The following is a 26080-nucleotide window of genomic DNA, read 5'->3' as shown; positions in this document are numbered from 1 at the left end:
GGTGGAGTTGAGGCCAGGATCGGATCAGCCAACATCACATGGAAGGTGTTAGGCTCAGGAGGCTAAATTGCCTACTCCCGCTCCGAGATCATGCGTTCTAGGGAGAAGGTGTTCCTGCTGATATCGCAATCGACCTCTTCATCTGTAACATTGTAGGTCGCAGATGGGGAAGATATCAGCCACGATAGAATGGCTGGGCAGACTCGATGGGTCTAATGGCTGAAGTCTGCTTCTTTATTTTATGAACTTACCTTTTGCGCGACTTTGTGAGTTTCAAACTGAGACGAAGAAACAGTTTCCAACTCAGAATGTATCCGCAATTAAGTCAGGGAGTGAAATAAGTAACTTTCTCACCTTTTTATAATGTGGTTTCAACACAGACAGTGTTCGCCGAATTCACCACCCGCCAAGCCCGTGAACCAAAGCAAAAAATCACAGCATTTGTACTTCATGCTCATGAAGTGGACCAGAGACACAACAGACACATGATAGACGAGGATGGGATTTGAACCCACGTGTGCAGAGTACAATGGGTTATTGTGCGTCTCCTTAACCACATGATACAACTCATTTACTTCAATGGAATTTTTATATGCGATCTTATTACAGGCAAGTAGCCAAAGAACCCCTCCAGTCTACAAACAGGAGGAGGTTCATCCTGGAGAGGTGGCTGAAGAGAATTATGGGAGACGTCATCCCGGTAACCTCAACTGTACTGTGGGTCGCTGAAGAACTGGTGTCACGGTGCGGTTCCACTGACAACGTATCCACAGGCACATATAGTGACGAAGACTGACAGGTTCAGAATGTCTCTTACACTCTCACACATTACCCGAGAGTAACAGGAATCCCCCATTTACAAACGGGACCAGAGAAGTGCAGAGAGAATGCACCTCACTCCCACATACAACATGTTGACGGCTTCAACACAACCAAAATATAAGAATAGATCATCACCACATATTATCTTCTTCGAAATCCCGCCGTCCCAACTTTAATATAATAAAACAATTTTTATCAGTTGTGTCTCACTCTAATCTGTGAACTACGCTCTACCAGAGTGTGTTGACATCTACTGGCCACGACACAGAACCGCAACAGAGCGGGGGAGATTCACATGAACTGTCGGTGATAGAATGTGACCGGGTGGACGGAGAGGTGTTAGATGTATGTAAAATTTAAACAATCGATATTCATGCATTTCCCAATGGAATTGGTGGAATTTGGAAGTGTTTATCTTGAGGATCAATTGAGCAGAGACTTTAAAGCATTTTATCTGTGCTTCCCTCTGTGTGAGCTTTGCAACGTTGTACTGTGTCATGCTGTCTCCTTCATTCCTGGGACGAGACTGCAAGAAGGATTCTGAAAGGTATTTGCTGCAAAACAAACAGGAACGTGAGTTATGTTTTCTTTTCGTGTCAGGGAGAATGTAAATAGCAGAGAATAGCCAGGATTCCCTGACGTCGGGCTAATGGCCCAGCACGCTTCCGCTGCGGCACTCTGCTCCTTAAACCAGGAGCTCCGATTTACTGCCCTGCGGTAGCCACACAGCTATTCACTTCCTCATTTTTTTGTTTCAACTAGAACAAACGTTTGAGCACACTTATTCTGGTCAGCAAATTTCAGATAATTTACTTTCGTGCTGAATGGTTGTTCTGTGAAGGGGATGTGATTTATTATGTGACGTTGTTCTGATGAGAAAGTGGGGAATGACTGGAATCACCTTCATAGAATGAAGTTCGGGACGGCAGTTTCACCTCTCTGGGAAGATTGATCACGCTCTTACTGATTTCTACAAGCTTTGCTTCAAGTCCGACCCCAGAGAAAATCAACTACGAGCAAAGTGGCGCAGCGGACGTACGCTGGACCCCTAACACAGAAGTCGATGGATCGAAACCATTCTCTGCTATTAATATTCTCACTCACACCAAACGGAAACAAGTCGCTGTTTGTCAGCAGCACATCTACCTTTTTCTTTATCAGTATCAACGTTTAGCTTACAGTCTGATCCGCTCTTTGACACCTGTTCTTCAGCTACCCACAGTATAGTCGAGGTGACTAAGTTGACTTCTCCCAGAACACTCTTCCGGCGCCTCTCCTGGACGAACGTTCTCCTGTTTGGACACAGGAGGCATTCTTCGGCTACTTGTCGGTGAAAACAGCACCGGAAGCAGCTGTGGAGAGAGATTCCATTCGCCGGAATGCAACTCTCCAATTGGATACTTCACGTCGCTCAGGACTTGGGCTCTCAATATCTTCGAGTGAGGAACAGGTAGAGCGGGAATTCGGTCCTGGTTGATTGGAGCAAACTGATCAGTGCAGCAATGAGGAGCTCCTTCACCCCCAGCGGCTTGGACAAGGATGGCACTCAGATACAGGATTATGGCTGGTGTTCAAAAGTAGGATAAGCATATCTTGTTTGAAATGAAATGATGATAAACATAGAATTTGAGTCGATTTGTGCACGGATCTTAGTTTCGGCGACAACGCATCAGGGTGACCGAGCGGTCAAAGGCGCTGAAGTTCAGGTCGCAGTCTCTTATGGAAGCGTGGATACGAATCCCACTCCTGATATTGACCTTTCCCCCTCGAGGTTAAATTTCTCCAAGGAGATTTTCAACCTCACGATTGTCCAATACCTTCCTTTCAATGGAAAAGCGTTGGTCTCAGGACATGAGATTCCTGCTCAGATACGCACAGCGAGACCACACAGGCAAAAGCGAAGTTAATGACTCGATAATCTGCTTCAGTGACTTTGGTTGAGGAATTAATATTGATCCCAGGACTCCGGGTAAAATTCGTCTTCTCTTGTAAATAGTCCGGCAGGTTCGATTGTTCACATCCGTCCGAGAGGGGAAGATGGGAACTTAGTTTCTATTGTGATTTGTTGCTCGATAAAGCTTTATTTCCTTATGTGCCCCCTGTGAGGTATTACTGGATATCGTTATATACCTATATTGCCCCTTTGTGGGGTACTACTGGATATCGTATCCGGTCCAGCTTTGACAAAGTGTCATCTGGACTCGAAACGTTAACTCTTTTCTCTCCCTACAGATCTGGTCAGACCTGCTGAGACTTTAAAGCATTTTCTCTGTGGTTCCCTCTGTGTGAGCTTTACAATGTTGTAATGTGTCATGCTGTCTGCTTTATCCTGGGTTTAATGTCGGGATGAGACTGGAAGAAATTTTCTGATCGGTATTTGCTGCAAAGCAAACAGGAACGTGCGTTATTTTTACTTTACGTGTCAGGGAGGATGTAAATAGCAGAGAATAGCCTCGATTCCTCGACCTCGGGCTAATGACCCAACACGCATCCGCTGCGGCACTCTGCTCCTTAAACCAGGAGCTACAACATTACTGCCCTGCGGTAGCCACACAGCTATTCACTTCCTCATTTTTTCTTTCAACAAGAACACACGTTTGAGCACACTGATTCTGGTCAGCATAGTTCAGATAATTTACTTTCGTGCTGAATGGTTATTCTGTGAAGGGGATGTGATTTCTTCTGTGACGTTGTTCTGATGGGAAAGTGGGGAGTGACTGGAATCACCTTCATAAAATGAAGTTCGGGGCGGCAGTTTCATCTCTCCGGGAACATTGATTACTCTGTTACTGATTTCTTCAAGCTTTGCCTGTATTTATAGAACGAATACACAAACAATGAAGCGGGAGAATGCATTAAATCAGAGATTGGATATTCTTGTAACCAATACGGCTGTAATGGGAATCCTTCATTTTCCGATAAATCGGGATGAACAGATCGCTCAGTCAGAAATCAGATATCTGGGGATTTAAATGTGATTACTACAGTGATAATATTAACCATGTTAATGTTATTTTGCTCCAATTGAAACGTATCACGAATACCTCGTTAACTTGTTGCACAACTTGCTTTCAGCCAGGAGATGGCAGCAGTGCGCAATAGTTTCGGTCTCCTGATTGTGTCCACAGATCTCGATAGGAATGGAGCTGCTGCTTCCCGGGGAGCTGCCAAGCAAGAGGCACAGATACTGACCAACTGCACCCGCTCCAAATAGATTCCCCAAATTACTGAACAAAACAAAAACAAGCACAAATCATATTTTAAGAAACTATGACAGTGACTCTGAAAACAATACACCATGACCTCTGAAAGAATCGATTTGCTGTAACTAATTAAAGATGAACCGTTTCAATATCAGCCGTAATTCCTTACCAGTTCTCAGACAGGCACCGACTAGTTAGAAGTTTGCTTCACTTTTCAAGGTCTGGCTCAATAAAATCAATCAAAGGCCCATGATCTGCTTTCCTCCTGTTCTCAGACACATCCACTTTGTACAAGGGCGCACTAACTGGTTTTCAGAGTAAGAGTCAGACTGCAGTCACTTCGTTCTCTCTCGATCCCTTTATCCCAGAACCACCTCACAACCAGGAATGGAACTTCTCACAGAGCCAAGAATGGAATAGTTTGTCGATTCTTCCACTGATTCAGGACCGCCCATCGCCAGGATGTATTCGCCCAAAAGAGTTGGGATGAAATAGGGCTGAGTTTCACTGTATCCAATCAGTCCCCGGAGAAGCACAAAAACAGTGAGTGAGGGAGAGAGAAAGAAACAAAGAAACAGATAGAGAGATAAAATATGTTCCATTTCTGCCACGATCTTTTTACCCAGAAATACATTCAGCTGAATGAAACCGAACCACGTTTCCATTCGCTGCCGTTGCTGCTTCTCCTTCCAAACGTTGCAGGAAACGTTATTATTGATTGATTGTTGTTTTGAGTGCGAGCTTCTTTATATTTCGTTCAGTTTCCAAAACAAATGCTGAACATCTGACTGACTCAAACGGTTCATTTACAAACATTCCAATTCATTCTCGAGTCAGTGGTTTGCGCGGGTAGTTTCGCAAACACTTCGAAACACAGTCGCTGCGAACAGAGTTCGAACCAGCTTGGGGAAGCCCCACGGGATTTCAAGTCTAACGCCTTAACCACTCGGCCATCGCAGCTGTGTCTAGTGTGCCATTCATTAGTAATTTGGTCGATAGAATACATTCTAAAACCAGCCTGGAATCACTCCAGGAAGTTATCGCATTCAAACGATCAACGGGGCCCCGATGTTTATGTGAGGAGAGGTTGAATCTTCGTGGAAAATGACCATTGGATTTGGAGAGAGGCCTTGAGAGACTCGAAAACCTCAGCTCCCTAAACGCCCAATTCCACCGATTAAATAGATTGTGGAACAACATCAGTTACATTGGAAATATATTAGAAATTCAAATGGAACAGGACCACACTTTACAGTCTGGAAGAAAATTTAAATGATGAAATCTAGAAATTACAGCACAGAAGGAGACCTGTGCAGGCCGAACGGTCACCTGATGACGCAACTAAAATGGTCACGTGTCGGGATTTCGGCAGTTCCCCGGATCGCGGTCAGAGCACAAGCCAGGAGGTGCTGCTCAATTATTAAGTCAGTTATTTTTTATTACATGTCATTGGTCGTCAGTCATTGAGAGACCAGCATTCCTACATGGTATCAGGAGTGGGCAGAACGTCTTCACCGCATCAACATGCTTGTATCACAGAATCGTAGAATATCCAGCTCAGAAGTAGGCCATTCGGCCCAACAAGTCAGCACTGACCTTCCGAATGAGCACCGCAGCAACTCTCTTCAAGAAGAGGTTTAATAGACAGGGCACCAGCAGCCCGGCTAGCTCAGTCGGTAGAGCATGGAACTCTTAATCCCAGGGTCGTGAGTTCGAGCCCCACGTTGGGCGCTTTCTTGTTATTATCTGAAAATATTGATGCTGAATGAACTGTCTTCATCACAGGAACACAAGGTTATGTCCCTTGACTGGGAATCCAGAGGTCTAAACGAACCTCGTGACAAAATTTAATAAATATGTAATTAAAATTTCGTCTCAGAAACGGCGCTTCCGACGGATCTTACTTCCACAACTGGGAACACATTACACAACAGATAATGATTTGACACAACTACAGTGAAGATCTGTCACCGGCAGTGTCACGGTTCCATGGCAGAGAGCACGGCTACATAGCAGAGATCTCAGTTACACAGCAAGATATAATTTTACAAACAGGGTCTCTCTGTGTGCAGCAGAAAACACATTTTCCTAAAAAAACAGTTTCTCCATCTCGGCACCTTTTCTGTGTGTGTGTCATTGTATGTGTGTCCTGATAGTCTCTTCGTGATTTTTTGTGTATCTTTCTCTGTCTGTTACAGCAGTGCTGCTGTTATGTATTAATCTCACTTTTCCCAAACAGTAATTGTGATTGATAGATACAGAAACATTTCCAAACTGACATTCAGTAGCAATGTCTGATAGAGACTGAAACCCACCCTCACATACAGTCCCAGACATTGACTCATAATGAAGGAATCCTGCTCTCACAAACTATTGAGACTGAGGTGCAGAGTGTTCCCTCCACTCGCGAATACTACCTGTGATTTACAGAGACAGAACACATCTCAGTCAGGTGAGTAGCAGAGTTTGATGGGTACAACATGTATTCCACAATCACCTTCTCTGCGCCAGATAATCAGATGCAGACGACATGCGGCGTCTGTGTTGGTTTAACAAGGGTTTTACCCAAGAACAGGAACAGATTTACACAATATCAGGGTATAAGACGTAGGAGCAGAAGCAGGCCATTCAGCCCATCGAATATGCTCCGCATTTCAATGAGATCATGCTTGATCTGATATATGACGTGTTATGGCCTTATACGGTGGCATATTATCACAGTGGTTACCTCACAGAGCCAGCGATCCGGGTTCAATTCCAGCTTTTGATCACTGACTGTGTGGAGTTTGCACTTTCTCTCCGTGTCTGTGTGGGTTCCCTCCGGGTGCTGCGATTTCCTCGCACAGTCCAAATGTGTGCGCGTTAGGTAGACTGTCCATGCTAAATTGCCCCTTAGTGTTCAGAAAGTTGGGTGGTGTTACAGGGATGTGATGGAGACACAGAGGCTCTTTCAGAATATCGTTGCCGAGTCCATTGGAAGAATGGCCTCCTTTTACATTTTAATGATCTCATGATAATACTCATGTCCACTTTCCCGGCATTTTATCTCTAGATTTCACGATGAACCTTTAAAACCAGCAATCCCACCAAGCCTCAGGTAGCGGTAACTCCTCAATGGTCGTTAATTTCCCGGCTGTCAGTCATTTGGCCAATCTTGAGTGAAGTCACATCCTGGAAATGACATACATTGATCCAGTTCTAAAATAAATTAAGTCGCTCTAGTCCCTGATGACCATAGGCCCTTTGAGTCTAAGATCTGACTGGTGGTGATTTAACCTGAGGATCACCATACTTCAGGCGAGGATCAATAATAATAATACTAATAATCTCTTATTGTCACAAGTAGGCTTCAATCAAGTTACTGTGAAAAGCCCGGAGTCGCCACATTCCGGCGCCGGTTCGGGGAGGCTGGAACGGGAATTGTGAGATGGCGGGGTTTTCATGTTTCAAGTCGAGTATAACCGTGTGATCTGAATCTAATTAATTTGGTTTTGCTTCTGCTAATCTTGTCTCACAGTGAGGCAAACCTCACTGATTTGATAGACGAGTGATCGTTCTTCAGTCTTGTCATTGTCGGACCCGCTGAATATGGAGGCATATCCTGTGTGGCAGGATTTAGCTCCAACTCAAGCTATAAGTTTCAAGATACCACTGCGGTAGGTCGTATCGCAAACAATGACGAATCAGATGCAGGAGGTAGATAAATCACATGGTTGCATAGTGCACTGTCATGTGAGTGTACATTTAAGACATGTAAGTTTAAGCAACGCACATTTAAGAAAACAGTGATGTCAGAGAGTGGGTGGAGCTGGGCTTTAGGTCAGCCATTTTGCAGATTTTTACTTTCAGTTTAAAAAGCAGTTTGTGTGTGTCTGTGTGTTTCCAGAGAGCTGCAAGTTTGAAAAGAGATTGGGAGTGTCTTCGTTTGCAGGGTGCTGGATCTCTGACATAAAAGACCATCTCTGGATCATTTGGGTGATTTAAACTGATAATTGTAAAGCCTTCAACCTGATGTGATTCTGTTTAAAGGTGTTAAGTCTCTTGGAAGTTTGAAGGAACATTTTAAGGAATTGTTTCTGTTGCGATATTTTCTGAGTTATATTTGAAGTAAGGGGCGTTAAGAGATCCAATGTTTATTTAAGATGTTAAGTTGAGTTCATGGAATAAACAGTGCTTTGTGTTTAAAAGCCCACGAGTCCATAATTGTATAATAATAATACACCAAGGGAAAAAGCCGTGTGCCAGGAAAAGCAACAAATCCATTAAAGGGAGAGGTTGGTTGAACTCCATGATACATTTTGGGGTTCTGAAAACGCCTCACCCATAGAAATTGGGGGCTCGTCCGGGATAAAAGTCTATCTATTGGATTGGCTTTTGTGAACTTAAAGACAGTGAAGGATTGTTCCTTTTCCGGTGTGGTATTTTAGTTTACGTGGGGAGAGTGTTGTGAACAATGGTTCTTTCAGAGGCTCAGAAGTTTTTGGGGGTGGAGAATGTCACACGAAGTACTTTACGGGCAGAAACGAACAGCAGACTGTTAGATTTGGCAAGAACATTGCAGTTAACCTTACCTGACAAAATGCGAAAAGATGAAGTAATTATGGCGGTGGTTAAGCATTTAAAGTTGCATGCGATAGAGTTTGACTCATTGGAAATGGCAAAAATTCAGTTGCAAATTGAACAAATGGAACATGAGAAAGAATGAAAGCGGCTTGAATATGAGAGGGAGAGAGAGGAAAAAGAAAGAGAAAGAGAGAGAGAGAGGAAAAAGAAAAGGAGAGAGCAGAAAGGCGAAAAGAAAGAATAGTCCTAGCAGAACAAAAAGAAAAAGAAATGGAAATACAGAGGAGGGAAAAAGATAAAGAGAGCGAGTTTGAACTTCAGAAAATGGCCATGAAACATGACAATCAGTTAACATTGGCAGACGTAAAGGGAAACGTACAGCTGGATGATAGTGATGAGGATAGTGTGAAAGCGCGTCATAGTCGAAGGCTTGGTGGGAAACTATTTAAATATGTCCAAGCACTGCCACGGTTTGACGAGAAGGAAGTGGAAGCCTTTTTCATTTCATTTCAGAAGGTAGCTAAACAAATGAAATGGCCACAGGACATGTGGGCGTTACTGATTCAAACAAAGCTGGTAGGTAGAGCTAGTGAAGTGTTTGCATCACGACCGGAGGTGGAATCTGGAACGTATGAGCAGGTGAAGAAACCCATCTTAAGGCAGCTGAGCGAGTGCCTGAAGCTTACAGACTAAGGTTTAGAAATTTAAGGAAAGAATTTGGTCAAACATACATGGAGTTTGAAAGGCTGAAAGAGAGTAATTTTGATAGGTGGATAAGGGCTTTGAAAATAGACCAAATGTATTAAGTTCTCAGAAAATTATACTTTTGGAGGAGTTTAAAAATTCAATTCCTGATGTAGTGAGAACTCATGTGGAAGAACAGAAGGTTAGAGCCGCGAAATTAGTATCGGAAATGGCAGATGATTATGAATACGTTCATAAATCAAAGATTGTTTTCCGACATCAGTTTCAGCCGATTAGGGATAGAAACTGGGGACATGAGAAATACTCAAGTGGTAAAGGTAAAGGTGATATGATGGGAGACAATAAAGGGAGTGTACCACTGATTAAAAAATAAATCCAGGAGGGTGGAAAAGAAATGAAAATTTTCAAATGTTTTCACTGTAATAAACTAGTCCATTAAAGTCACAGTGTTGGTGGTTGAAGACAAGCACTGAGAAGGGTGATGTGGTAAAACAGGATAAGACGGTGGGGTTTGTAAGAGTGGTAAAGGAAATCCCAAGGGACGCGAAGGAGGTGCAAACAATTGTACAGCCTGTTCAAGAAGTAATTGTTAAGAAGGTGCCAGATGTATTTAAAGAATTTACTTGTGTGGGTAGAATTTACTTATGTGTATCAAGAGGAGCAGGTGAAGAAGTCACAATGTTTTGAGATACAGTGGCTAGTCAATCTTTAATGGTAAAAATGAGGAATTATGTAGTTTGGGAAGAATGTTGCCAGAAAAGGTGGTGATATGTGGAATTCAGGGTGAGAGGAGTCGCGTTCCATTGTATAAGGTGAAGTTGGAAAGTCCAGTGAAGAATGGTGAAGAGGTAGTAGGAGTAATAGATAAACTATCTTGTCCAGGAATACAGTTTATCTTGGGTAATGATATACCTGCATCGCAGGTGGGAGTGATGCCTACTGTGGTTGATAAGGCAGTGGAAAATCAGTCAACTGAAGTGTTGAAGGACGAATATCCTGGGATTTTTCCGGTTTGTGTCGTAACAAGGTCGCAAAGTTACAGGTGAAGACAAGAGGAGAAATCAAAGAGTAAAGGTGAAGTTGAAGTGCAATTATCAGCAACAATTTTTGATCAGATGGTTGAAAAAGAACAAGAACAGGTGGAGGATGAGGCGGATATTTTTAGTTCAGGAATATTTGCGGAGTTATAACAGAAAGATGTAGAAATAAAACGGATATATCAGAAAGCATACACGGAAGAGGAATCTGAGAGTATACCAGTGTGTTATTACCGTAAACATGATGGCCTGATGAGAAAATGGAGACCTGTACATATGCAGGCGGACGAAAAGTGGGCAGAAGATCATCAAGTAGAATTGCCGATAGGGTATAGAAAGGAGGTGTTGCGAGTTGCACATGAGGTACCAGTGGGAGGTCATTTGGAAATTAGGAAAACACAAGCTAAAATCCAAAATTGTTTTACTCGCCTGGACTACATAAAGATGTAGTTAGATTTTATAAATCATGTCGCACATGTCAAGTGATAGGGAAACCTCAAGCAATGATAAAACCAGCGCCCTTAATACCCATTCCAGCATTTAAGGAACCTTTTACAAGGGCCCTAATCGATTGTGTAGGACCGCTTTCTAAAACAAAAAGTGGGAATCAATATATTTTGACTGTAATGGATGTGTCTACTAGGTTTCCAGCGGCCATTCCAGTACGTAATATTACAGCTAAAAGGATTGTGGAGGAGTTACTTCATTTCTTTACTAGATATGGACTACCACCAGAAATTCAATCCGATCAAGGAACTAATTTTACTTCAAAGTTATTCAAAGAAGTTATGGATAGCTTAGGAATAAAACAATTTAAATCAACTGCGTCCCATCCAGAATCGCAGGGAGCGTCAGAAAGTTTGCATCAGACATTAAAGCCAATGTTGAGGCCGTATTGTCAAGATTAACCAGAGGATTGGGATAAATGAATCCCATTCGTATTGTTTGCAATTAGGGATGCACCTAATGAGTCTACCAAATTTAGTCCTTTAGTCCGCCTAATTTGATTAAGGAAAAATTGGTGGGTGCGAAATCGGAAATTACACTATTGGATTACGTGTCAAATTTTAGGAAACGATTAAATAGAGCAGGTGAATTGGCTAGACAACATTTGAAAGTTGTACAAAATGGAATGAAATGGTTAGCGGACAAGAAATCCAAAGTTCGTAGTTTTGCCAGTGGGGATAAAGTTGTTACCAGTTGCAGGGGAGCCTTTAAAAGCTAGGTTTTGTGGACAGTATCAGATTGAAAGGAAATTAAATGAGGTGAATTAAGTGGTAAAAACACCAGATAGAAGGAAGACTCACCGAGTGTGTCATGTGAATATGCTTAAAAGGTACTTTGAAAGGGAAGGAGAGAAAAAGGAGGTTTTAATGATTCTAACTCAAAGTGACGAACCAAATCCAGATGACTGTGAATTTGACATCCTCAAATTAAATTGGATAATGAGGATGTTCTTAAAATTTGGTATCAATTGTTAAGTTACCTTCCAGAGGAAAAACGAACTGACCTGAGAGAGTTATTGAAATCACATGGGCAAGTTTGTAGTGATAAATTGGGGAGTATTAAAATGGCTATACATGATGTAGATGTAGGAAATACTGTTCCTATCAAACAACATTCATATAGATTTAATCCTTTAAAATTGGCACAGGTTAACAAAGAGATTGAGAGTATGCTTAAAATGGCATAATTGAAGTGGGTAGCATCCAATGGAGCTCACCCATAGTGATGGTACCTAAACCAGACGGTACCCAACGGTTGTATGTGGACTATAGAAAGATGAATGCAGTTACAAGAACTGACTCTTACCCTATCCCACGTTTGAATGATTGCATTGAGAAAGTAGGACAATCTGCTTTTATTTCCAACTTCCAGATATGGAAAGAACATTTAAAGCATCGTATGGAGTTCTTCGATCGACTTCAGGTGGCGGGGTTGGTAATGAAACTAGCCGAAAGTGAATTTGCAGGAGCCCGAGTCACTTTCCTTGAGGAGTTTCTGATACCCTAAAGAGGAAGGGAAATAATGCGATTTCTTAGAATGAGTGGATTTAATCGAACTTTAGTGCAAACGTTTTGTGGCGTGATTACTCCACTGATGGAATTGCTGAAGAAACGTAAAAATATTCAATGGACAGCGTACTTTCAACAGGCATTTGACTGCCTGAAAGCTGTGATCACCAATGTCCCTGTATTGGAGAATTGCAAAGGACTATGTGGTCAGATTGAACTAAAGTATCTGATTCCACAGAGAAATGCAGAGTAGTAGAGGAATGGATGGATCATTATCATAGAATTTACAGAGCAGAAGGAGGCCATTCAGCCCATCGAGTCTGCACCGGTTCTTGGAAAGAGCACCCTACCCAAGGTCAACACCGCCACCCTATCCCCATAACCCAGTAACCGCACGGGCAATTTTGGACACTAAGGGCAATTTATCATGGCCAATCCACCTAACCCGCACATCGTTGAACTGTGGGAGGAAACCAGAGCACCCGAAGAAAACCCACGCAGACACGGGGAGGATGTGCAGACTCCGCACAGACAGTGACCCAAGCCAGAATCGAACCTGGGACCCTGGAGCGGTGAAGCAATTGTGCTATCCACAAGGCTACCGTGCTGCCCCCGTGCAGAGATCTCGTGCAGAGATTTTGTTCAAAGAGACTGTCAATCGAGAAGGATTTCGGTTGGAGGAAGAATAACAAAGAAAAAATGGACTATATTATTATACCTGTTTGCATGTGTTGTTTTTTTTTAAGCGAAAGTGTATATTTACTGTGTATATTTCTTAGTGAATGGTGCAAAAGTGAAAAATGAAACCATCTTGAAATTGAAGGTTTTTTTTCTTGGGTGGAGTTGTCATGTAAGAGTACCTTTAAGACATGGATATTTGAGCAATGTACCTTTAAGAAAACAGTGATGCCAGAGAGTGGGTGGAGCTGGGCTTTAGGTCAGCCATTTTTCAGGTTTTTACTTTCAGTTTAAAAAGCACCTTGTGTGTGTCTGTGTGTTTCCAGGGAGCTGCAAGTTTGAAAAGAGCTTGGGAGTGTCTGTGTTAGCAGGGAGCTGGATCTCTGACATAAAAGACCATCTTTGGATCATTTGGGTGATTTAAACTGATGATTGTAAAGCCTTTAACCTGATGTGATTCTGTTTCAAGGTGTTAAGTCCCTTGGAAGTTTGAAGGAACAGTTTAAGGAATTATTTACTGTTGCAATATTTTCTGAGTTATCTTTGAAGTAAGCTGTGGTAAGAGATCCAATGTTTATTTAAGATGTTCAGTTGAGTTCATGGAATAAACAATGTTTTGTGTTTAAAAACCCACGTGTCCATAATTGTAATCCCACACCTAGGGAAAAAGCCATGTGCTAGCAAAAGCAACAAATCCATTAAAGGGAGAGATCGGTAGAACTTTCTGATACATTTTGGGGTTCGGAAAACGCCTCGCCCATAACAGTACCTAAAACAGCCTGTCTCTAAATATCGGAAAGACCAAGGAACTGATCATCGACGCCATGAAGCGTTGCACAACACACACACCCGTCTGCATCAATGGGTGCGAAGTGGAGATGGTCGATAGCTTTACACCTATCACCAACAGTCTGTCCTGGTCCACTCACGTTGATGCAACAATCTAGAAAGCCCAACATCCTTTCTACCTCCGAAGGAAGGACAAGAAATTCGTCATGTCTGCTTCGACTCTCACAAACTTGTACAGATGCGCCATAGAAAGCATCCTATCGGGCTGCATCACAGCTTGGTATGGCAACTGCTCGGTCCAACTTCGCAAGAAACTGCAATGTGGTGAACTCAGCCCAACCCATCACACAAGCATGCCACCCGAACAGTGATTCTGCCTACAACTCCCGCTGCCGCAGGACAGCAGACAACATTATCAGAGACCCTCCCCCCCCCCCCCCCCCCCCCCCCCCCCCCCCCAGGTTTTGACTTTTTACAGACTATTTCATCAGCCAGAAGGTACAGAAGTCTGAAGACCCGCACATCCAGACATAGGAACAGCTTCTTCCCCACAGCTACTAGACTCCTCAACAACTCTCCCTCGGACTGATCTGTTCCGTGTAAGAACACTATTCACGACGCCCTATGCTGCTCTTGCTCATGGATTTAATTTGTTTGTCCACTTGTTCCGCACTGTAACCAATCACTGTTTGTCGATGTACCATTTGGCAATGCACTGTGTCGATTATTCTTTTTTTGCCCACTCTGTATGTAATGTGTATGTGCCTTGGTAACAGAAAAATACTTTTCACTGTACTTCAGTACATGTGCCAGTAAGTCAAATCAAAGTGGTTCCTCTCTCCCTACCCGATCAATTCGTCTCAATCAGAACAAGACTGAATTTTGAATTCTCGCTTTTCCAACACAGCTCGATGCAATCCGACCTCACAACCTGGAATGGATTTGCACGTCAGTGATTGCAGATCCATCATCTGAAAATGAGTCCCACTTCCGAGAAAACAGCGGATGAAAAATCGACGAGGATGGGATTCGAACGCCGTTACAGAGCGCAATGGACTAGCAGTACATCGCCTTCACCACTCGGCCACCTCAACCGACAAGTGCATGCGTCGAAACGTCTTAATTCGTTTTGCATCCGTGAACTGATGGAAAATATCCGCCCAGAGTCCAAAGATGTGCAGGTTAGGTGGATTGGCCATGATAAATTGCTCTTAGTGTCCAAAATTGCCCTTAGTGTTGGGTGGGGTTAGTGGGTTATGGGGATAGGGTGGGGGTGTTGACGTTAGGTAGGATGCTCTTTCCAAGAGCCGGTGCAGACTCGAAGGGCCGAATGGCCTCCTTCTGCACTGTAAATTCTATGATCTTTGACTCCAGCCCCGTGTTCAATGTTGGAAATGCAGTGTTTTTCAATAAAATGAATTCCCATCACTTTCAGGGACTTTTATGAATGGACTGATGTGAAACACTTCAATATTATTTCCAAGATGTTTCCACACAGTGTGAAAGGCCCCCGCTGAAAGACTGGAATCAACCAGCATTTGACAGCAAAAACAAACGCTCCCGGCTTCACAGAGGAATCCGTCGATCATCGGAACACACATTTCACGATGGACATTTTCTGATCATTCAGTTACAGGTTTCTACTCCTGCCTGGCTTTATTCCCCAGGAAATAGGGATTATATTCTTTCAGCGAGTCGTGAAAGTATACTTGGAGCAGATTAATGATAAATTATTGTGGTACGATGAGACTATTGCTGGTTGAATGGTAAATTTTCCAGAAAGTGCCTTCATATTGTGGTTGATAGCAAATCGGCACCACATTTAAAACAAAACACAGCTTAACTCGTAAACTTAAATTAAACTAATTAATTAATTAGCGATGGCTGGTCAGGTGATGTGCTTGAGCTGCTCGATGTGGGAGCTGGCAGATCGCATTGCGAGCTGCAGCGACCACATCTGCAGTAAGTGTTGGCTGCTCGAAGAGCTCCGGCTCAGAGTTGATGAGCTGGAGTCTGAGCTTCAAACACTGAGGCACATCCGGGAGGGGGAGACTTAGCTGGACACTGTGTTTCAGGAGGCAGTCACACCTGTCAGAGTAACTAGTTTAAATCCTGCCAGTGGCCAGGGACAGCAGGGTGTGACTGCAGGTCAGGCAGTTAAAGGGAACCAGCAGTCAGGAACTCAGGAGCCTCAGCCCTTGACCCTGTCCAACAGGTATGAGGCACTTGCTCCCTGTGTGGATGGCGAACAGGGCTGCAGGAAGGATGAGTCAGCTGACCAAGGCACCATGGTTCAGCAGGCCATTCAAGGGGAGGGAGTAAATAGGCAAGTTGTAGTTGTAGGGGATTCTATTATCAGGGGGATAGATAGTATCCTTTGTGAGCAGGATAAAGAGTCCCGCGTGGTACGTTGCCTGGTATATCTGACCGGCTTGAAAGGATACTGGAGAGGGAGGGGAGGATCCAGTTGTTGTGGTCCATGTCGGTACCAACAACACAGGCAAGTCTAGAAAAGGTGACCTGTTTGGAGATTATAAAGAGCTAGGATTCAAATTTAAAAACAGGTCCTCAAGGGTCATAAACTCCGGATTACTGCCCGAGCCACGTGCAAATTGGCATCGGGAGGCAAGAATAAGGGAAGTTAACACGTGGCTGAAAGAGTGGTGTGGGAAAGAGGGGTTCCTTTTCATGGGACACTGGTATCAGTTTTGGGACAGGGGGGACCTATACCGTTGGGATGGTCTCCACCTGAACCGAGCTGGGACCAGTGTTCTGGCGAAAAGAGTAAATAGGGTGGTCAATAGGACTTTCAACTAAAGATTGGGGGGGAAGGGAAAGTCAGGGAACCAAGAGGTGAAGTAATCAGTGGGAAGCGTAGCAGCTTAGGAATACAAAAAAGCACGAAAAGACAAAACTCAGGAGAGGTTACGATAGTCCCCATCCCACAAAATATGACACAGTGTATGGAAAGGCTCAGTAAACCAAGGTCCACCACACTAAGAAAACAAAAAGGGACGGTCAATAGAGAATTAAAGGTGCTATATTTAAATGCGCGCAGTGTACGGAACAAGGTAGATGAGCTTGTGGCCCAGATTATGACTGGCAGGTATGATGTGGTAGGCATCACAGAGACGTGGTTGCAGGGGGTTCAGGACTAGCATTTAAACATCCAGGGATTCACAACCTATCGAAAAGACAGAGAGGTGGGCAGAGGGGGCGGGGTTGCCTTGTTAATTAGAAATGAAATTAAATCAATAGCACTAAACGACATAGGGTCAGATGATGTGGAGTCTGTGTGGGTCGAGTTGAGGAATCACAAAGGCAAAAAAAACATAATGGGAGATATGTACAGGCCTCCAAACAGTGGTCAGGACCGGGGGCACAAAATGCACCACGAAATAGAAAGTGCATGTCAGAAAGGCAAGGTCACAGTGATCATGGGGGACTTCAATATGCAGGTGGACTGGGTAAATAATGCTGCCAGTGGACCCAAGGAAAGGGAATTCATTGAATGTTTACAGGAGGGCTTTTTGGAACAGCTTGTGATGGAGCCCACGAGGGAACAGGCCATACTGAACTTAGTGTTATGTAATGAGACAGACTTGATTAAAGATCTTAAAGTAAGGGAGCACTTAGGAGGCAGTGATCAAAACATGGTAGAATTCAATCTCCAATTTGAAAGAAAGAAGGTAGAATCAGATGTAAAGGTGTTACAGTTAAATAAAGGTAACTACAGGGGCATGAGGGCGGAACTGACGAAAATCGACTTGGAGCAGAGCCTAGTGGGAATGACAGTAGAACAGCAATGGCAGGAGTTTCTGGGAGTAATTGAGGACACAGTACAGAGGTTCATCCCAAAGAAAAGAAAGATTATCAGAGGGGGGATTCGGCAGCCATGACTGACAAAGGGAGTTAGGGAATGCATCAAAGCAAAAGAGAAAGCCTATAATGTGGCAAAGAGTAGTGGGAAGTCAGAAGATTGGGAAGGCTACAAAAATAAAGAGAGGATAACAAAGAGAGAAATAAGGAAAGAGAGGATCAAATATGAAGGTAGGCTAGCCAGTAACATTAAGAATGATAGTAAAAGTTTCTTTAAATACATTAAAAACAAACGGGAGGCAAAAGTTGACATTGGGCCGCTCCAAAATGACACTGGTAATCGAGTGATGGGAGACAAGAAAATAGCTGAGGAACTAAATAAGTACTTTGCGTCAGTCTTCACTGTAGAAGACATGAGTAAAAGCCCAACAATTCCGGAGAGTCAGGGGGCAGAGTTGAATATGGTAGCCATCACAAAGGAGAAAGTGCCAGAGAAACTAAGAGGTCTAAAAATTGATAAATCACCGGGCCCAGATGGGCTACATCCCAGAGTTCTAAAGGAGATAGCTGAAGAAATAGTGGAGGCGTTAGTTATGATCTTTCAAAAGTCACTGGAGTCAGGGAAAGTCCCAGAGGATTGGAAAATCGCTGTTGTAACCCCCTGTTCAAGAAGGGAGCAAGGATAAAGATGGAGAACTATAGGCCAATTAGCCTAACCTCGGTTGTTGGCAAGATTCTAGAATCCATTGTTAAGGATGAGATTTCTAAATTCTTTGAAGTGCAGGGTCGGATTAGGACAAGTCAGCATGGATTTAGTAAGGGGAGGTCGTGCCTGACAAACCTGTTAGAGTTCTTTGGAGGGATAATACATAGGTTAGACCAAGGAGAGCCAATGGATGGTATCCATCTTGACTTCCAAAAGGCCTTTGATAAGGTGCCTCACGGGAGACTGCTGAGTAAAATAAGGGCCCATGGTATTCAAGGCAAGGTACTAACATGGATTGACGATTGGCTGTCAGGCAGAAGGCAGAGAGTTGGGATAAAAGGTTCTTTTTCGGAATGGCAACCGGTGACGAGTGGTGTCCCGCAGGGTTCAGTGTTGGGGCCACAGCTGTTCTCTTTATATATTAACGATCTAGATGACGGGATTGGGGGCATTCTGGCTAAGTTTGCCGATGATACAAAGATAGGTAGAGGGGCAGGTAGTATGGAGGAGGTGGGGAGGCTGCAGAAAGATTTAGACAGTTTAGGAGAGTGGTCCAAGAAATGGCTGATGAAATTCAACGTGGGCAAGTGCGAGGTCTTGCACTTTGGAAAAAAGAATAGAGGCATGGACTATGTTCTAAACGGTGACAAAATTCATAATGCTGAAGTGCAAAGGGACTTGGGAGTCCTAGTCCAGGATTCTCTAAAGATAAACTTGCAGGTTGAGTCCGTAATTAAGAAAGCAAATGCAATGTTGTCATTCATCTCAAGAGGCTTGGAATATAAAAGCAGGGATGTACTTCCGAAGCTTTATAAAGCATTAGTTAGGCCCCATTTAGAATGCTGTGAGCAATTTTGGGCACCACGCCTCAGGAAGGACATACTGGCACTGGAGCGGGTCCAGCGGAGATTCACACGGATGATCCCAGGAATGGTAGGCCTAACATATGATGAACGTCTGAGGATCCTGGGATTATATTCATTCGAGTTTCGGAGGTTGAGGGGAGATCTAATAGAAACTTACAAGATAATGAATTGCTTAGATAGGGTGGATGTAGGGAAGTTGTTTCCATTAGCAAGGGAGACTAGGACACGGGGGCACAGCCGTAGAATAAATGGGAGTCACTTTAGAACAGAGATGAGGAGAAATTTCTTCAGTCAGAGAGTGGTGGGTCTGTGGAATTCATTGCCACAGAGGGCGGTGGAGGCCGTGACGTTGAGTGTCTTTAAGACAGAAGATGATAAATTCTTGATTTCTCGAGGAATTAAGGGCTGTGGAGAGAGAGCGGGTAAATGGAGTTGAAATCAACCATGATTGAATGGTGGAGTGGACTCGATGGGCCGAATGGCCTTACTTCCGCTCCTATTTCTTATGGTCTTATGGTCTTATATTTAGCGGATTCGTCCATGACAAGACTGAAGAACGATCACTCGTCTATCCAATCGGTGAGGTCTGCCTCAGCGTGAGACAATATTAACAGAGTGAGAACCAGGTTATTTAGATTCAGATCACACGGTTACAATAGAACTGAATCAGGAAAACCCCGCCTTCACAGCCTTGCCGCTCGCCTGAGGTATCATGATCCTCAGGTTAAATCACCATCAGTCAGGTCTCACCGTCAACAGGGAAAGCAGCCTATGGTTATCAGGGACTAAAACGACTTAATTTACTTTAGAACTGGATCAATTTATGATGTTTCCAGGATGCGACTTCCCTCAGACTGATCAAATGATTGGCAACCGGAAAATTAGCGCCCATTGAGGAGTTACTGGTCCCTGAGGCTTGGTTGGAGTATTGGTTTTAAAGGTTAATTATGAAATCTAGAGATGAAAAGCCGGGAAAGTGGGCATGAGGATCATCATGAAATCATTAAAATGTAAAAGGTGGCCATTCCGCCCATCGACTCTGCACCGACCCTCTGAAAGAGTCCCAATGCCCCAACCACATCCCTGTAACGCACTACCCAACTTTATAAACACAAAGGGGCAATTTAGCATGGGCATTCCACCTAACCCACACACATTTGGACGCGCGAGGAAATCGCAGCACCCGGAGGAAACCCATAGACACAGAAAAAAAGTGCAAACTCCATACAGTGAGTGACCAAAGGCTGGAATTGAACCCGGATCGCGGGCGCTGCGAGGTAGCCACTGTGACAACGTGCCACCGTATGAGGTCATAACACGTCACATATCAGATCAGGCATGATCTCATTGAAATACAGAGCACATTCGATAAGCTGAATGGTCTACTTCTGCTCCTCCGTCTTATACCCTGATATTGTGTAAATGTGTTCCGGTTCTTGTGTAAAACTCTTGTTAAAACAACACAGACACCGTATGTCGACTGCGTCTGATTATCTGGCGCAGAGAAGGTGATTGTGGAATACATGTCGTACCCATCAAACTCTGCTACTCACCTGACTGAGATTTGTTCTGTATCTGTAAATCACAGGTGGTGTTCGCGAGTGGAGGGAACACTCTGCACCTCAGTCTCTGAAACAGGTTGTGAGAGCAGGATGCCTTCATTATGAGTCAATGTCTGGTACTTTTTGTGAGAGTGGAATTCAGTCTCTATCAGACATTGGTACTGAATGTCAGTGTGAAAATATTTCTGTATCTGTCAATCACAATTACTGTTTGGGAAAAGTGAGATGAATCCGTAACATCATCACGGCTGTGACAGACAGAGAAAGACACAGAGAAATGCAGGAAGAGACTATCAGGACACACACACAATGACACACAGAAAAGGTGCCGATATGAAGAAACTGTTTTTTTCGGAAAATGTGTTTTCTGCTGCACACAGAGAGGCCCTGTTTGTAAATGTATATCCTGCTGTGTAACTGTGCTCTCTGCTGTGTAACTGTGCTCTTTCTGTCGGAACCGTCACTCTGCTGGTGACAGATCTTCACTGTGGTTGCGTCAAATCGTTCCCAGTTGTGGAAATTGATCCGCCTGAAGCAGAACCTTTCTGCGGCATTACTGAGGCGAAATTTCAATTCCAGATTTGTTAAACCTTGTCACCAAGGGTTAGTTCAGACCTCTGGATTCCCAGTCCAGCGACATAACTTTGCCTTCTTGTTGTGAAGACAGTTCATTCAGCATCAATCTTTTCCGATAATAGTAAGGAAGCGCTCAACATGGGGCTCGAACCCACGACTCTGGGAGTAAGAGTTCCATGCTCGACCGACTGAGCTAGCCGAGGTGGTGCTGCATTGCCCATTAAACCTCTTCTTGTGGAGAGTGGCTGCGGTGCTCATTCGGAGGGTAAGTAATGACTTGTTGGGCCGAATGGCTTTCTGCGCTGGAGAATCTACGATTCTATGAAGCAAGGAGGTTGATGCGTTCAAATGCTTCTGCTATAATGTCCACTCCTGACACCATATAGAAATGTTCGTCTTTGAATGACTGGAAACCAAGGAGTTGTAATTAAAAAAAATAATTGATTTAATAATTGAGCTGCTCCTCCTGGCTTGTGCTCTGACTGCGATCCGGGGAGAATTGCAGGAATCCAGACACGTGATCATTTTAGTTGCGTCATCACGTGACCATTCGGTCTCCACTGGTCTCCCTCTGTGCTCTAATTTCTAGATTCATCATTTTAATTTTCATCCAGACTGGGAAGTTTAGTGCTGCTGCATTTGAAAAGGAACATGAATTTCTAATATTTTTCCAATGTAACTGATGTTGTTACACAAACTATTTAATCAGTGGAATTGTGCGTTTAGGGAACTCAGATTTTCGAATATCTGAAGGCTTCTTTCCAAATCGAATGGTTATTTTCCCACAAGATTCAACCCCTCCTCACATAAACCCCGGGGCCGCTTTGATCGCTTGAATGCAATGACTTCCTGGGGTGATTCCAGGCCGGTTTTAGAATGTATTCTATCGACCAAATTACTGTTGAATGATGCAGCTGTGATAGCCGAGTGGGCAAGTCGTTGGACTTCAAATCCAATAGCGTTTCCCCCCCTCAAATTCGAAATGTTTGTTCAACTCCCCGGAAAAGCTGCCGGCTCGACAATGAATCGGAATTTCGGTTGGTTGTCTGTTAACGGTAGTAACATTTATCGAATTCAGTTTTTTAGAAAAACGTTCTTTTTGGAAACTAAACGAAACATAAAGATAAATAAGGAGTTCACACTCAAAGCAACAATCAATAAATAATAAAGTTTCTTGCAACGTTCGGAAGGAGAAGCAGCAACGGCAGCGAATGGAAACGTGGTTCGGTTTCATTCAGGTGAATGTATTTCTGTGTAAAAAGATCGTGGCAGAAATGGAACATTTTTTAAAAATATTTTCTTGTTCTCTTTCTGTTGTCTCTCTATATGTTTCTTTCTCTCTCCCTCACTCACTGTTTTTGTGCTTCTCCGGGGACTGATTGGATACACAGTGAAACTCAGCCCCATCTCATCCCAACTCTTTTGGACGAATACGTCCTGGTGATGGACGGTCGTGAATCAGTGGAAGAATCGACAAACTATTCCATTCTTGCTCTGTAAGAAGTTCCATTCCTGGTTGTGAGGTGGCTCTGGGATAAAGGGATCGAGAGAGAACGAGTCTGACTCTTACTCTTCAAATCATTTTGTGCGCACTTGTAGAAAGTGGATGTGTCTGAGAACAGGAGAAAAGCAGATCATGGGGGTGTGATTGATTTTACTGAGCCGGACCTAGAAAAGTGAAGGAAACTTCTAAACAGTCAGCTTCTGTCTGAGAGCTGGTAAGGAATTACGGCTGACATTGAGGCAGTTCATAGTGAATTCTTACAGCAGATCGAATCTTGAAGCGGTGTTGGCATATTGTTTTCGTAGAGACTGACATAGTTTCTGAAAAGATCAGTTGTGCTTGTTTTTGTTTTGCCCAGTAGTTTGGGGAATCTATTTGGAGCGGGTGCAGTAGGTCAATATCTGTGCTTCTTGCTTGCCCAGCTCACCGGGCAGCAGCAGCTCCATTCCTCGCCAAATCAGTGGGCACAAACGACAAACCCACATTATTGTATCCCCGCGGAGGTTCGAACCCCGCTCGCAGCGGCTCTGCTCCGGAATATTTACTCAGCTCCATAAACAAACCACTGGCCACACAAATGATCGGCGCTCCCTTTGCCTCTCATTGATGGTTTTCACCCAATTTGGCTGTTTCGGGAATGAAAGTAAAAATTTATCGCGTCTGGTAATTAGTATTTTTAAATAAACTAAACTAAACATATGAAACAATACTTAATAAATGATAATTAACGAATATTAATCAATATTTAAAAAGTGTTTTGCAACGATTGGAAGGAAAAGCCCATCCCATCAGGGCAGGATATGTTGGGAATAGACCGGAGTGAAACATTCCCAGACCATGTCCAACATGTTTCACCTCAGCATGAAAACTCCCTGCGGAAAGACTGAAACAGACACTCATTTGATCACATCATGATTAACATCACTCACACCTTAACCATGAGGCCACTGATGAAGTCATGAATTTCGAACAGAAACTTCTAGCTAAGTTCCGCATACATGAGTACGGCCTCAACCGGGACCTTGGATTCATGTCGCATTACATTTATCCCCCACCATCTGGCCTGGGCTTGCGAAATCCTACCAACTGTCCTAGTGTGAGCCAATTCACACCCCTCTAACAGGGCTAAATCGCTGGCTTTAAAAGCCGACTGAGTCAGATCGGAAGCATGGTTCAATTCCCGGATCAGCCTCCCCGAACAGGCGACGGAACGTGGCTTTTCACGGTAGCTTAATTTGAAACCTACTTGTGACAATAAGCGATTTTCATTTTCATTTTAATTTCATCTCTGGACCTGTAAAGACTTAATTACCTGCAAATGCTGGCATTCAAAGCATTGTCTTGCATTTTTGACTTTGTCTATATATATGTTTTCGGAACATACCTCTTCATTCACCTGAGGAACGAGCAGTGCTCCGAAAGCTAGTGTTTGAAACACACCTGTTGGACTTTAACCTGTTGTTGTCAGACTTGTTACTGTGCACAGCAGGGGCTGACAGATAAAGAGTCATTCACCACCCAAATGTCTATATGCACCTCCCCCAACACACGCGCATGCCCACTGCCACTGAAAGTTTTGTCATGATTCTGATATGCAGACGTTTTAACGGAAACTAGCAAACAACATAATGATTTTGTCCACTCAATAACAATATCAGAGATTGATCATTACAGATTTTCTTCGACCTTCACACAGATTTTCAGAGAATGAAAGATACTGAATGAATGACAGACTCTCATACAGTCCCAGAGACTCTCGCAAAGCGATTTAACTGAATCCCAAAGACAGATTGTTGCAGAAGATATGTAACAATCCGAAGAATGATTAGTATATTACAAATATGGAATGAATCTGACTCTGCCATATAGTGTCAGGGACTGAAATATGCAGCAATTGTATTTCAAAATTGATCGCACTTAGCAGGGTGGTAGTGTCAAATAACCGGATGGTGCGAATCCTCAATGTGCAAATGGGACCTTGTCGCCACAAGGACTGTGTAATGGTCACTCTGAACGTCAAGACTATGGGAGACAGAGCTCCACAGACTGACTCCTACTTTCCACAGACCACCACTGACTGAATCATGGTGAATACCAAGAGCTGAATTATGTTGTCAACACTCACATAGAAATGGCACACAGTATAAAATGGCGAGATCGTGGAAAATGTGGACCGTTTTCCATGACCGGCAGCAACCACTGGAAAAAGGCAGATCCATCAGACAGGATTCGCTCTCACCTCCAATGTGTCAGCTCAGCCTTCAGCAGATTGAGAAAGAGAATACTTGAAGAGCAGCTTCATGACAGAATCGTTCGGAGTGACCATTGCACAGTGCTTACTCAGCAACGGCAAAGACTGGTCCAGTATGTGTTTTATTCTGTTCGCAGTGGAGGCCAACAAACCAAAAATACTCCAATTTACCCAATGATCCCAGTACGAAAAGCAAGGGACAAAAATTGTTTATTTTGATTTTATTTCAACAACGAAACAAAATTGAACAGGAATTAAAAAGCGCATTGAGCTGATACAATAGGCTTCGGGACGCAATGATAAGCTGGTTTGAGTAAGGGCTGTCTGCTGGTTGGCTCGTTGGTCTAGCGGTATGATTCTCGCTTAGGGATTTCCGTTAACGGTAAAATGCGAGAGGTCCCGGGTTCAAATCCCGGACGAGCCCTGTTTATGTTTAATCAGTACGATCCATGTGGTGTCATTGACTGAAATCGGGAACAAGTTTGAGCTCCAGAGAATGTGTCAGTACAGAACACGTGAAGAAACGAACGCGACATTTAAAGACCGTTTCACCATGGTGTAGGACTCTGAATTTATCCTCAGATATCAAGAAAAACAAACGAATGCTTGCGCATCCAGGTAGTTGGCTGAATGCAATGTTTGTATGTAACCCCGATAAACCTTTGATTTATTTGCTGAATCTCCGCCTTAAAAATAATCAATGTCCCGCTTCCGCCGCCTTCTGAGGCAGAGTTCCAAAGTCGCACAACTCTCTGTGAGAAATTTCTACATCTCCATCCGAAAAGGGCGACATCCTTGTTTTTAACTGCCCAGTAGTTCTGGTCTCACCCACAAGCAGTGACATCCTTTCCACCTCCACCTTGCCAAGACCATTCAAAATCTGATGTACTTCAATCAAATCAACTGTCACTCTTCACATCTCTATTGGAAACAAGTGCAGTCTGTCTAACCTTTCCTCATTAGAAAACCCGCTCATTCCTGGAC

The 26080-nt window shown here is 43.6% G+C and overlaps 2 non-coding genes across 2 annotated transcripts; both read left to right on the top strand.

Moving 5' to 3' along the window:
- Positions 1 to 5683: 5683 nt before the first annotated feature.
- Positions 5684 to 5756, top strand: trnak-cuu (transfer RNA lysine (anticodon CUU)). The gene has a single exon. It is a non-coding gene; the product is annotated as a tRNA-Lys (tRNA).
- Positions 5757 to 25429: 19673 nt separating this feature from the next.
- trnap-agg (transfer RNA proline (anticodon AGG)) lies at positions 25430 to 25520 on the top strand. Its single transcript is given in 2 exon segments — positions 25430 to 25465; positions 25485 to 25520. It is a non-coding gene; the product is annotated as a tRNA-Pro (tRNA).
- The last annotated feature ends 560 nt before the right edge of the window (positions 25521 to 26080 follow it).

Source organism: Scyliorhinus torazame, chromosome 24 (genome assembly GCF_047496885.1).
Source record: "Scyliorhinus torazame isolate Kashiwa2021f chromosome 24, sScyTor2.1, whole genome shotgun sequence".
Lineage (NCBI taxonomy): Eukaryota > Metazoa > Chordata > Chondrichthyes > Carcharhiniformes > Scyliorhinidae > Scyliorhinus > Scyliorhinus torazame.
The sequence above is the reverse complement of the archived record's forward strand: the minus strand, read 5'-3'. Positions and strand labels throughout refer to the sequence as shown.